General features: G+C 39.7%; 1 protein-coding gene across 4 annotated transcripts in view; it reads right to left on the reverse strand.

Moving 5' to 3' along the window:
• The window catches only part of PDS5B (PDS5 cohesin associated factor B), a 96809-nt gene extending 82636 nt beyond the window's left edge, over nucleotides 1-14173 (reverse strand). For all 4 annotated transcript variants that reach the window (XM_079322384.1, XM_079322382.1, XM_079322383.1 and 1 more), the window contains exon 1: nucleotides 13998-14173. The gene's annotated coding sequence lies outside the window, so the exon portion shown is untranslated. The remainder of the gene's footprint in view (nucleotides 1-13997) is intronic.
• Between the last annotated feature and the right edge of the window lie 550 nt (nucleotides 14174-14723).

Here is a 14723-nt window from a genome sequence, read left to right on the forward strand (position 1 = left end):
ATTTATATATTAATAAAACAGAAATAATACAACAATTCAAGTAATTTAAAGAAATTCTTTAAATTCTGCTAAATTCCTCCTGGCATATAGCTGATTGACAACAATTGATCAAGGTGCAAAGTGACTTGCATGTTAGAGACTTGCATTGTCCAACTACCACTAAACTAAATCTATTTCCATAATGTACCTACTGCTAGGGAGTTATAACTTAGTTATAAAAAGCCATTCCAAGCTGAAATTTGGCAGTTAATTTTCTGCTGTTGAATAAAATAGGAAACTTTAGTCCAACCCTTGTTGGACCAAGGGTGCTTATGTAAATCCAGGTCATTTTTCATACAGAGTCAGGTATAATGCCTAGACTAATACTTTCCATTCTCTTTTAGAAATGTATCATGTTATACTGTTTACTTAACTATCATTAAATCAAGACATTAGTATTATCCATAATATCAATAAAATACTAGCTTCCCATTTATGTAAGGCAGCATAGTAAGGACAGATACAGGAAGAATTTACAGAAGCCACTAATTAAATGTCTTCTGGAATGAAGACCCAAATTATAAGGTAAAAGTAACATTCTCAGTCCAAAAAATGACACAAAAACCACTGGGTTTCACTAGAGAATGCCATTAATGGCAGTCCTTTGACAACCATACAGATGTAATAATACCTGTTTTAATTAGGAAATACTTTTTCCAACTTACACTAGAAAATACAGCAAAGCACATTAAGTTTCTTTATTAACATATTAAGTAAGCACTTTGTGGAAAATTAAAAGATATGCAGGTGGTACCTGTGCAAGAAGAGAGATCATCACAATGTAGAGAAGATTTGGAGGATTCAGGAAAAGAACAAAGAAGAAAAGATTAAGACATGATGCCAAGATCAGCACATGCGCACTAAAGGGCCTCAAGCAACTTAAACAGAGCTGCAATCAGTTAGCAAATGATCCCAGGCAAGTCCCCACTTCTGCTGATAAGATTTATTTTTTTTTAACTTCATTAAAGAAAGCCTCCCAAAGATTTAGCAAGTAGAAAGTATTCAGCACCAACTTATCTCAGCACACAGCTCTCTCCAGTGGTGTTGCAGACACTTGCAGCTTCCATAAAATGTAAGTGACCCAACTTTTAAGCTTCAGCATTTTTCCAGATGTTATTGTTGTAATTTTTCTTTCAATAAAACAGCCTCTTTTTTATGCCATTTATGAAACAGCATTTTCATTTAAACACACTCAGTTTAAAAAAATATATAAAAAGCTATTTAAAAGAATTCATCATTAAACCATTCAACAACCTAAGGAAAAAAAAAAACTGACTTATTATTGTGGGACCTCTGTTTTCACATATCCACTCAAGACTAAGTAAATGGGACTGTAGGAATGAAAATGGCTTATTTCTGTGGATAGCTGCAGGAAAAGAAATTACAAAGAGATAAAAACTGGAAGGCAATAGTAAAATAATCCAACAGAGAAAGACAAGTGTAGGCTGACTAAATACGATTTTAATAAAATAGACATCTGCAATATATTTGTTAGTTAGCCAAGTACTAGGGAAAACATTCCTTAGGTGGTTGCACTATGCAACCATACTATACAAAATCTTAGAAAAAGACATACTATGACCAGTCCTCAGAGTGTTCAAACAGAAGTGATTTGTACACAGCTCCAACAGGGGTGTCACAGGCAATGTCTGTGCCAAAGGAACAAAATTAACCTTTTGTACCCTTGACCAGGGTGCAAGAAAAGTTTTTATACTACTAAATGATCTCCAACAACCACTTAGTGAGGTTCTAAGTAGTAATTAGAGCCCCCAAAACAGGACATTTGTACCACAAAGACCAGGAAATACAAAAATAAAAACAGAATTGAAGCCAAACTGAGATATCCACTGTAAATAAGCTAAAAAAAAATTTAAAAAAAAGGCACTGCTGTATAGTAATGAGTGCAAAGAAAGAATTCATTACTGAACTATCCTATATAGTCAGCTGAACACCCATTTTCAAAGAAATAACCAGTAAAATTTTCCAGTGACAACTGGTAACAGGTATCTTTAATCAGAACTTTCTTTGTCTACACTCACGGACATCACATTTTTAAATCAAAGCAACTACATGGGCACCACCTAAGAATTCATCCAAGCACCACTATGGAATGGAAAGATTTTTAAAGGTATTTAAAAATTAAGGTGCAGTACCCTTCAATTTAAAAATTTAAATTAACTTTAAAAATTAAGGTGTACTGCAGGAAAAGAAAAGCAGCACTCCCGTTAATAATGCAGAACAAAAGTAATAATACTACCACTAGAGGTGAACTAGTTTGATATCAATAATATTTTAACACTTTAAGAAAAAATCTGCATGCTGAAGTCAGAATTTCAAAGACGAGGATAAATGTAACTTCTAGTCTTACCATATTATCCTGGGACAATTTATGTTTGGTTCATCTGTGATAAAACAATTAGCACTTTCCTTGAACCAAATATCACTTATCATGGAAGCATTAAATTGGAAATCATAGACAGATGGATGCAGAAATAGATGAGATTGTCATTCAGAAAAACACTGAAAGCTTAGAGAAACAAATATTTGCAAATATAAAAAATTTATATAAACATCTAAACAAGAATATACGGTCTAACTCTGAAAAAAATCAGCTGTAAGGGAAAAACAACAGGGATCTCAAGAGAGGTACAGTGCCTAGGTTCAAGTACAGTCTCATAGTGATTTTCCTACTCAGCATTAATTCTAGAACAAGGTACTTCAAGAACCTGCTCTCCTCACTGAAGATACTCAAGTACTATCTGGACACAATCCTGTGCAATGTGATCTAGGGTAAACCTGCTTGTGAGCAAAGAGGTTAGGCCAGGTGACCCACTGTGGTCCCTTCAAACCTGACCTATTCTGTGATTTTGTGGAACAAACCAACCAGCCCACGCTCACAAAGCCAGAACTTCAACAGCTAACACCTGTTTTAAGGTACTTGCAAGAATTTGCTTGGAATACTATGTGCAGCCACCAGCACCTATCATTCAGATAATATCAAATGGGAGAAGGGTCCATGAAGTCTTGTAAGGACAGCATGTACACAGAGGCAACAAGAAGAGACTGCCAGGAGGGTAAGTAGAAAAAAGGCAGAAATCACCATAAATCACACAAATACTAGGAGATCCCACCCAAAGAAAATGAGCCACCATAAGACAAAAGCTCGAAGATTAATAGCTCAATGAAGAAAAACTGATTATGAGAGGCAGACTTCTAGTTTTTAAGTTAAAATTTAAAAACTACTTTTTGTCAATATTTGAAACAAAATATCCAAATAGAATATGGTACAACTTGATCAAAATGCAGAGATTGCTCTCATATGGTATGCTCAAAAAGCAGACCATGAATTCCACAAAACATTCGTTTTCCAGTATCACCAGAAACACGGGAAGTTCTTACACTGGTACTCTAAAAGAAGAACTGACAACCAGCCTAGGTATCAAAACTCCACAACTTTACTGGTTTATGGTCATAATATTGACACAGCCATCTTTTACCAGAAAAGTTACTTTAAGATTTAGTAAGGCAGAAATTATTTGTTTCCTTCCTCCAACTGCTAGAAAAGAATGGGGGTATAGAGGCAGGAATTATTATTTTCCTTTACATTAATCATTTTCAAAACACAGTAACAAAAAGCAGTCATAGAAACCCCAGATTTTGCATTACATAATTTCAAATGATTAACAGCTGCAGTTAGAATGACATGGAAGCCATGAGGAAAATAAGGGGAATGTAACAGGAAGCAGAACACAACTACAACACACAGACATCAGGCACAAATCAAGTTGAACCTCTGTGTTGACCCTTGGGAGGAAATAACACTTGGTATTATTTTAATGTACCATTTATTTGGCTGAAAGTGCCTTATTGAGTCTTACCATTAAACTCTGTTGTTTTTTTATTTTGGGGGTTTTTGGTAAGAATTAAAATTAAACAAATGTCCCCCCAAGGAAAAAAAAAAAAAAACCTCAATACTAAGAATAGTAAAAAACCAAAATAAAAAACTAAAAATAAATAAAATAAGCAACTTAAAGATTAAAAAAAAAAATACTAGTATGATACCACAGAAGCAAAATGACATCACGTAAAATTTCACAATTGTCAACTACTACAAAGTTGCTTCTGTAACAAGTCAGAATTTATATACCTAAAGGACATACACTTCCATTCCTAACTTTGCATATAACATTAAAAAATACAAAATTATATGGTTTACATCCTACCGCAAACTATCTGATACAGAATTACTAAAGATCAAACAAGGAATGCTAGTGGGATAGGTTGAATTTTAAGACCTAAAAGAAAACATGGGTATTCAACTGCAAAGTCAGATGTTGTTCTACACAACAGTGCATCCACTCCTGGTCAATATGAATTATCAGCAGTTTATATTATAACTGCATATAGTCATCTTATAACAAAACCACATTCAGCTGGGTGTTTTACAAATAGAAGTTGTCTACCCAGATGGCTTCTATCAGTTCAGCTTTTCTTCTCAGCTAAAACATTTTATTTTGCCTTTTGCAAAACTGTGACAGAAAGGCAGACTGAAAAAAATAACTGTGCCCCCAAAGACAGAGAAAGAACCCTTACTAATCACAAAGCACAAATTAGATTAAGATATACTACAATCAGCTGAACTAAGTGCATTATAAAACCACAAGGAACCAGCAGCAGTTCACAATCTAGTCATCTACTGCCATATATGGATCTATAAGTAAAATCACTTTTAAAAACAAGCTGAAGATTCTTTTAATATTAAAGTCTTAATTTACCTTTGACACCTACCTCAACACTCAACCAATATGTAAGTTCTCTGCCCATAATATATTTTCTCTTGTAACTTTTTCTATTACAGTTACTCGTCCTTTACAATTATTTAGCCCTATGGGGTTGAATTTTCACAGGATGAATGAGGTTGGAAGGGAACTCTGGAAGTTACCTGGTTCAATCTCCCTACTAAAGAAAGGCCACCTAAAGCCAGTCTGGCAAGGAGTGCATTCAGATGGCTTTTGAAAATCTCCCAGCATAGTGACCTTGCAAAAGCCCAGAGCAACCTGTGCTGGTTCTTGACCAACATCATGATGAAAACATTCAGATCCAACCTCTTGTGTTCTGGTTTGTGCACATTGGCTCTGGATCTGTTACTGGGCACACTGAGTGGAGTCGGTTGCTTCTTTGTATATCACTTTCAAAAATTTACATACATTATTACATCTTAATCCTGCTTTTTGTATAAACAGGAGTATATGTACAGCTATGTGAACTTTCTTAATAGGAAATATCCAAATTCTGGTTTGTTTTCTGTTTTGAAGTTCATATTTAATATTTAGTTATCCTTCAGTTGCAGCTCATCACTCACATTAGGACACAAGGAGATGAAATAAAGCTGCATCAGAAGTTCAGATTGGAGTTTAGGAAAAGGTTCTTCACTGATCAGTCACCCCAGGGAAGTGGCCATGGCACCAAACCTGTCAGAGTTGAAGAAGTGTCTGGACAACACTTTTGATTATATGACTTAGTTTTAGGTAGTCCTGTGTGGAGCAGGGAGTTGGACTAAATGACCCTTATGAGTTCCTTCCAGCTTGAGAATTTCTATGGCTCTATGCCACATTTGCTGCACAATGACAGACAAATTCATGGATGCATCAGCATGTGGGCTATCCTTCCGTCAGGTTTAGATCTGTGCTGATGTGCAATAAGGACACAGACCTCATTTTACTAGACTGGATCACTCCCTTACTGCCCTGTAACCCACTCCCCAAAAAGACCTCTCATTTTACCCAGGAGAGTATTAACAAAAATCAAATCAAAAACAATGATGAAAAATTGTATACATTTCCCACTGGATTGTGTTCCATAAATAGAAATCATTAGGATTCAAGTAAGACCTAAAGAAAAATAATGCTTATTTTTTTTAAAAGGACAACGTTTTCAAGTGAAAGGAGGAAGTTTAAAATTATTAATAAATATAGCTTCTTGCACTATGACTGTAAGCATACAATCATGATACAACAGTCCAGAGAGTTCCTACCTATTGCTTAAGGTACAAGAACTGTTCCTGTACACAAGAACTGCTCATTGCTCTGTCCTTGTTACCCTGAAGTTAGAAGGTTAGCATAGCCAAACCAGACTAACAAACACATCTGGTAAATCCTGCTGACAGCTGAATCCATCACTAATCCACCTGTCTGCTTACAGCCAGATGTTGCTAATTCTTTAGCACAAAAAGCTGCATTTGCTTACACCTCAGCCAGATTCTGAGCTCAAGAACAGTCTGTCTTAATTAAGACCAAAAGCTCAGCTTACCATAGAAATAGTTGATGTTTGGACACACTTCTACTAACTCCACCGAAGAGACCAACAAGCCCTATCAGACAAAGGGACTAGAAAGTTTAGGGGTTACATGAAAGGGATTTAACCAAGAAGCAAAGTTAACAAGAGAGAGAGAAGAAAAAGAAAGAAAAAAAAAAGGAAAAAATAGACACAAAAACACAAAAAATACAAACGAACCTCAACACCATACACCACAGCTGACACACCTATCAGCCTAGTGGTTCATAAAATGTGCAATGTACATAAGGATCAAGAGGATGGAGCCAGGATCTTCATCATGGTGCCAAGCATAGGACAAGAAGCAATGGACAGAAATTGATGCACAAAGTTCCACCTGAACACAAGGAAGAACTCCTTTTCCACTAGGATGACTGAGCACTGAAATAGGCTGCCTAGAGAAGTTGTAAAGTCTCCCTCCCCAGAGACATTCAAAAGCCATCAGGACATAGTCCCAACTCTAGGGGACACTGTTGGAGTCGGGGGCTGGACTAGATGACCCCCAGCGGTCCCTTCCAACTCAAACTATTCTGTGATCCTGTAAAGCCTAAGAGGTCTTGAAGAAGGTGGAAGAGGAAGCACATTTACAATGAAGGACTGGAAGCCCAAGAGCTATGAGGACAAACTAGACAGAGAAGTCACTAAAGAAAGATCAGAGTAGAAAGATGAGCTGCAGCTGGCAGGAGGGGAATGCAGCCCCAGCAGACCTCAGTCCTTTCCAGAGCATACAATGTGCACCACGCAAACACCACGTTACACTGCCCTTCTACCAACAACAAAAACTCACAAGAATCCACTGAAAAGTTCTCATACCTCACCCTACATTAAGCTGCTAAAAAAACCCTCCTTGCTACTAATAGAATCCCATCAATTAGTCATAGATACAAAGCTTACAACCTAAAGACTGGCAGGAGCACATCCATACTGTGATTTTTTTTTACTAAGTTTGATTAAAATGGAACAACGAAAATACCAGAAATAGTTGCAAAATCACATAGTAAGAGTTAAGCAACAGAACTCAAGTTTCTTATAAAATATTAAAGAAAATGCATACAAAGGAGCTGATATACCTGATCCTTCACTTCACCTTTTTTTCCCACACCACAGGATTCCTTTTTCAGTCAAAGCAAAGAAGCTATTCAACTTTTCTCTGCATAATTTTATGTGCATCCCTTATTAGGTTCTATTTAAGCCATACTCTGAAGAGTATGAAGAGTTCATTTTTTACTGGGCTTTTGTAGGGTTTCATGCTGTACTATGTTAGCGTGCCATAAAAATTAACTTGTCTTTGCAACATTTTGACTAATTTTTCATAAAAATAAGTATTTGTCTCATTTTATAGATTAACTAACAGCATACAGACTGAAATTTAAGAACTATCAATTTTGCCTATAGAGTCAGGAATTTAGGAGGAGGAATTTAGGACACAACTTTTAGAGTATGCCAATTTATCCAGTGCTGCATCTAAAACTAAAGCATCTGTTGAGCCAAGCAGAAGTATTCTGGGTCTAGAGCCTGTCTCCCAGGAAATCAATGCACTACTAATAAGCTCTTGTGGGAAGTTTGGTTAAACAGACTTGCCTGGGATCATAAGAAACTGACAGAAGGAATGAATTCCAGTATCCCAAAGTGACATTCAATCATTCAAATTACTAGATATGCTTCTCCCTTCCCACAGTCCCCTGTCAATTCATTTTACATTTTCCAGCTTTTGGAAAATATGTGTGCCGACTTTGATATGCAGCTCTAATTCCTAAATACAGTAGGCTGAAAAAACCCAACACATTATAACTAAAGTAACATATACTTAGAAGGGCAGAAATTAATTTAAACTGTTTACTTTCTTTAAAAAGAATTTGCAATTTTAATATACTTTTAAAGTTTTTTTATATATAGTACAGTAGATTCAGGGGGCAATGGCCCATTAAGAAAAAGAAAGTTACTTTAAATGCACTTTTGTATGTATATACAAAACGCAGTATGGAAAACTTACCAGAGGCAACATTTGTAACTTTGGGGGAAACTTTCAAAATGTTTCCCATTCTCAAAGTCCAGGTCAGGTAGCCATTAAAAAAAGAGTGCAGAATATTTCTTTCCATGAACTGTACATGCATCAAAATCTCTTTTTGTAGCTCTTAGAAACATTGATGTAACTGAAGGAATTAGAAACTGCATGATGCAAGTTAGGCAAATGGAAGACAAAATGAATATCCTGTTTGTTGTCTCTTTGAAAAACTTCCTCACAACTTTTTTGAAGAGTTTATCATTGGCTCATCTATTCTTTCTTCCATTTCACAAACCCAGCAAATCAAAAATTACAGCCTTACTCTGATCAGTTCATACTCAGAGGAAGAAAAAGAAATATAAACTCTATTTTGTACCATGAATTAAGTGAATTTGTCTCACTTAGACTTTTGAAAAGCACTGGGTGGCACTTGGACTGTCCACAGACATTGTCCCTCACAAAGGTTTTCACAAAGCGATGACACAAAAAGCTACAGTTACTTCCATATACTTTGTTTCTGTGCTCAGAAACTACACATAATGCTTCATTCTGAACAAAATCGACAAAAATTATCAGAGAAAATATCACACCTAATGGAAAGCTGCCTAGCATCTCTCTACATCTTCCCCAAGAAGTCTTTGAAATTTTATATATGCAGATGCAGAAAAAGAATTTTAAAAAATAACCCCAAAATGAAATTACAAGTTTCCATGAAGTGTCTTCTGCTCAATTCTCATAACTGACAATTCAATTCTTTTCTGTTAAGAACAAAAACCTAACATATGCAGTGACAAAAATTTCCCAGAAATCTGATTGTCTTCATTGGAATGTACATCTAAGTAACAAAGTAGTACTAACAGAAGTGAACAGTCAAACTCAAGGTGGCCCAAAGACTACATATAGGAAGTTTTGATGTAATTTTTTTTCAGGACTTCCTCACAAGCAGTATGTTTCTACTTATTGTGGGTAATTTAGATTTTTGGTGGGTTGGGTTTTATCCTTTTAGTAGTTTTTTATTTGTTCCCTAAGACTTTCAGGATGAAGGTTTCTGACATTGAACAACGTGGATATACTGGGATGTCTAAGAGAACCAAAGGTTGCTTTGGCAGAAGTTGTGGATAATCAGCTTCTAAAGAGTCACTTCCTAAATTATCACATTTTAGCAGAATCAAATCCTCTTTTAAAGAGCTACAGACTCCTATCCCCCAGCACATGAAAGACATCAGGCAGCAAGTCCAGAGGAGGGCCACAAAGTTGAAAAGAGGTACGGACCACCTCTCCTATGAGGAAGGGCTGAGAGAATTCGGACTGTAGAAGACGACTTCAGGCTGACCTAACTGTGACCTTCCACTACATGACAGGAGTCTACAAGAAAGATGGATGGACTTTTCACAACAGTATGTAGTGACAGGATAAGAGGGATTGGCTTCAAACTGAGAGTAGGTTTAGATTAGATATTAGGGAAAAGTTCTTTACTCTGACAGTAGGAAGATAGTGGAGAAAGTTGCCTACAGAGGCTGTGGATGCCCTATCCCTGAAGTGTTCAAGGACAGGTTGGATGGGGCCTTAAGCAACCTGGTCTGGTGGAAGGTTCCCTGTGCATGGCAGGGCAGTTGGAACTATATGATCTTTAAGGTCCTTTCCAATCCAGGCCATTCTATGTTCTGTGAAAATGTAGTTGAGGTGACTACAATGGAAGCAATTAAGACAATAATCATATTTTTGACTGGTAACTTTGTGTCTTTTTTTTGTCCATTAAAAAGCACGAACGTGAAGCACGTCATTTCTGCAGCAGAAACATTCACCAGGATTCCTAATTAAGTCAGAGAAAAAATACACATAGTATTGTCTGGAACTGATCTTTAAAGAACAGGGTCTGAATAAGGAAACCCCAGATGGGGTCCTGATCCCTGGTTACGGTACTCCTGTATAAATGGTGACAGACACGAGATGATTAGTACAAACATCCCCATCTGTTCCCAATGAGGTATGGCACTTTTTTTTATCATTACTTCTTGAAGCATATTAATACCAAAGTTTTTGTGAGCTGAAAAAACAGAACCAAAGATCAGGCAGTATTAAACAAGTGGAATGTTTTTCCAGTGCTTGGGGTGGGATGCAACAGACTGAATTCCACAAAGTAATAGAGGCCTTAATCCTCAAAACCTACTTCAAGGACTTCTTCATACTTTAGAAAAGGCTGAAAAGCAGTATACACAGAGACAGACAGTAATAACCTTTAAAAATAATGGAGACATTAACATTTTGATTCTTAGAAATGAAATTAAAATATTACTTGTATTTCATTGAATTCTTTCAAATTGGATTTGTTACAGCAAATATTCACATAAACAGCTTTTTTTATTGTGGCATCCTTAATGTTCCAAGCAGATTTTGAAACAAACCACTAACTTCCTAAAACAACAAAGTTAATTTTCTTTCATACACTTCACTTTTCATGTATTTTTTCTTATTTTTACTTTACAGAACTATATGAAACTCTTTTCTTAATAGCACAGCAAAGCAGATAAAAAACACCTCTACAAGACTACTTTTAACTGAAGAGGCTACCAATGGAGAAGCAATAGGTATGTAATTTATATACATGTACAGCCTCAACTTTTAGATGTTCAATCTCTGAGGGAAAGAAAAGTTTCTTTTTTTAAAAGCCATATATTTTACAATCCTTTAAAAGCCTTGATTACTTCTAGGATCTGTCAGTGCTGTTCAGACAGTCCAGAGAGTCTACAAATCTGGAAAATTAACACACTTCACCACTGAGGACTATCACACTAACACACCTTTTAAAAGTTTCCTCAGTTTTAGCTTACCACCTGGTTTCAGAATTGACTGAAAGCCTCCAATATCCTCTCTGTCTATCCAATGATTATTTCAGGTTGCAGTATTGACATTTTGTGCTAAGAGTAAAAACACCATTACTTTAGATATCTGTTAAAAGGAGAATAATACTGACAAGTGGTAAAATAATGTTCCACATATCAGAACTACTTTTTGATTCTAAAAAGGAACTTCTCTGAAGGCAGCAGGAAAGACATACCTTCCTCTTTCTTGGCATAATATTTGGGGCAAGCAATATAAAGGGATAGGGATATTAAAGTGAAACTGACAGGGAAAATTAACGAGTTGCAGTATCACACCTTCCTTCCATCTCCAATTTTGCTTTTACTGTTCAGCTTCATATTTTCTTATTTGTTGCTCCCATAAAAATTCTCCTTGTGCAACAAGTAGTCTTTATCACCTCTCCCAGTTCAGGTTTAAAGAAAAAAAAAAACCACATTAACTCCAAACACTTTTAAATGAAAATCCTTTACTAAACCAGAAGACTCATATCCATATCCACAGATACATCCTCTAACTCTTCTGTATGACTATAAATTGTGTGACTGAAAAAAGAGAGGAAAAATGCATAACCTGAAAGCCTGGTAGAGAGCAACATACCCCAAAAGAAAATGCATCTTTCCCAATCTATAGGAGGTAACAAGACCTCCTGTTCTACGGACAAAAATGGATAATGCCCGAGGTTATGCCCATATTTCATTACTGTGCTTTTCCAAATGCTAGCAATGACTGTTGGCTTTTATATGGTTAATTACAGCTTAATAACGACTTAGGTGGCCTGCTCAACTTCAGTCCATAAGTAAGCATGTTAGATAAAGTCTAAATTCAATATTTAAAAGATAAAAAAGAAGTCTCATACAAGTGCTAAAAATACGGTTTTCCATTTTAATTTATTTAGTTGTTTTATCAAAAAATTAACTATAGCTTATCCAGTCTGTATACTAACTACTAAAGAAACACATAGGTAAATACTCCAATATAGGATCTATATAAAAAATCCCAAGCAAAACACCACACCCAGAGACAGCATAACCCCCCCAACCCTACAGTAATTAAGCTCAACCTTGCTTCAGACATAGACACAAGATGTCATGCAAGTGCTAAAGTACTAAACTACTTTCTACAGCAGTGCACCCTTTCAAACACTGTGATGAACACGATACACACACCTCTGCTAAACCACCTTACCTGATGGCCTCTCACTGTCAATCTTCTTTCAGGTGATCTGAGCATGGCACACATTCAGCTCTTTCACTTCTTTTTGAGAAGTTACTTTACACAGTATAATATTTAGCCTATCTACAGTACATACAGAGCATAATTTCTACCCCTTGAAAACTGAACAACTCCACTAGTTTGGAAGCAAAAAACCTGAAAGAATGCACGTCGTCTCACTCCCTTCCCAAAACGTGATTTGACACCCGTTTTCAACTATAAAGCCACTCAAATTTTCAACGCTCCTTTTACTCCATCCCCAGCAAAGAGAAATCAATTACAGCCAAAGCATCTACCCGGCAAGCACAAAACAAAGACCAACACGAGAACGCTTCAGCAGTTGTGTTAAATGGGAAAACACAACGCCTAACTAAATAATCACAGCTCTCAGAAAGCACCCGCGCAGCAAGCAAGCATAAAAGTCAGAATAAGGCTGGCAAGACAAAATCCAGCTCTGTAGAGCTGGTCTGCTGCAGTTTAATTTTCCAGGACTGTTCACCGTCATTAATTGTTGATTTGTTTTGAAGAACAGATAGTGATTTATTTGCAGCGGGATGAAGTTACGGACCTAAATTCCTGACCGGAGGCTCTCAACGTAAACAATACATAACCTATAAATTAACCATTCTCCATCTGGCAATTCAGATGTAAAATTCATAGTTTTCCATCTACCAGGCGGCGGCAAACGCCCCCCCACAGCTCCCCCCCGTCCTCCCTTCTCGAGCGCTTTCTAACAGAGCCTGATGCAAAGTGGGAGGGAAAAAGAAAGAGGAGGAAAGGAAGGGGGTAAAAAAAAAAAAGCTAAGCCAGCATGAAAGAACCGGGCTCGCACACAAGCAGGGACCCGCCAAACGCGGTCCCCGTCAGCTCTTCCCGCTGAGGAGCGCTGCGAAGTGCGGCGCGGAGAGACCGAGCCGGGCGGGGAGGGGACGGGGATGTCCCCGCGCTCAGCCCGGGCAGCAGCCGCGCGGGGCGGCGGGAGCGCCGTGCTGCCCCGCGGAGCGGGGACCAGGCCGGCTGCCCGGGGCAGGCAGCGAGGGAGGGGACGCCCGGGGCAGGAAGGAAAGGGACACCCGGGAAGCCGCGATCGCTCGCTCGCTCGCTCACTCACTCGCAGCCACGGGCGAGCAGCCTCCCCGCCCCCCCCCCCCGCCACTTCGCGCCGCGAGGAGCCACCGGCGCTGGGCGCGACACCGCCCGCCGGGCCACCGGGGCGAGGGGTGACCCCCGGGCCCCCGCGCACCCCAGCCAAGGTCACCCCATCGCCCGGGGTGCTGGGCGGGAGGGGGAGAAATTTAGTATTTCACGGCGGCCACGGAAAAGGGGGGAGGGGAGCAGCCCCGCAGAGGGACGAGGGGGATGGGAAGGGGGAGCTCCACCACGGGCCAAGGGGAGCTCTGTCCTCCCGCTCCCCTTGCGCTCCCCGTCCTCCTCCGGCGCTGGACGCGGAGCTCGCTCCGGGCGGGCGCCCCCCACGCCCCCGGGAAGGGAAAATGGAGTGGGGACGGGGCGGGGGTACCCGTGGCCGAGGTGCCGTTCTCCTTACCCCGCCGCAGCCGCCTCGCCTCGCTGGTCGCAGGCGGGTCCGCTCCGCGCTGCCGCCGCTCCGGGCTCGCAGAGGCGCTGCCGCCGCCGCCGCCGCCGCAGCCAATCGCTGCCAGCCCCCTCCCCTTCCGCAGCTCGCCCCGGTCCCCCTGCCGGCTTCAAAATGGCGCCAACTCGTCTCCGGCTGCTCCAATGGAACCGCCGAAGGGAGCGAGCGCGGCCAGCGCGGGGCAGCAGCGCCCCCTGCCGGCCCGCGCGGGCACGCCCGCAGCCCGGCCCGGCCCGAGAGGGGCTGAGGGTGGGCCCGGGCCCGCTCCCGCTGCTGCGCGCTACTGAGGCGAGCACTGCCCCAGAACGGCCAATTATTAAAGGACTGCTGGGGAAAAAATGAGGAGTAAAGTCGCTCAACTGCAGAAAAAGTAGCATAAGTCGCTCATCTAGCCCTTTGCTCTTGCTTCAGCCACTGCAAGAGTTTGAGGGAAGTGCAAACAGAAAAGCAACGTGGTTTCTTCTCGCCACCACAGCTAAAAGGCTTCATTTATAGTAGAATCATAAAATAAGTTGGAAGAGTACCATGAGAATAATCGAATCCAACACCTGGCCCTGCACAGCACCATCCCCAATAGTCACACACCCTGTTCCAGAGAGCGTTGTCCAAAATCTTCTTGAGCTCTGTCAGGTTGGTGCTGTGACCACTTCCCTGGGGTGCTTGTTCCATGGCCTGACC

This window comes from Erithacus rubecula (genome assembly GCF_903797595.1).
Source record: "Erithacus rubecula genome assembly, chromosome: 1".
NCBI lineage: Eukaryota > Metazoa > Chordata > Aves > Passeriformes > Muscicapidae > Erithacus > Erithacus rubecula.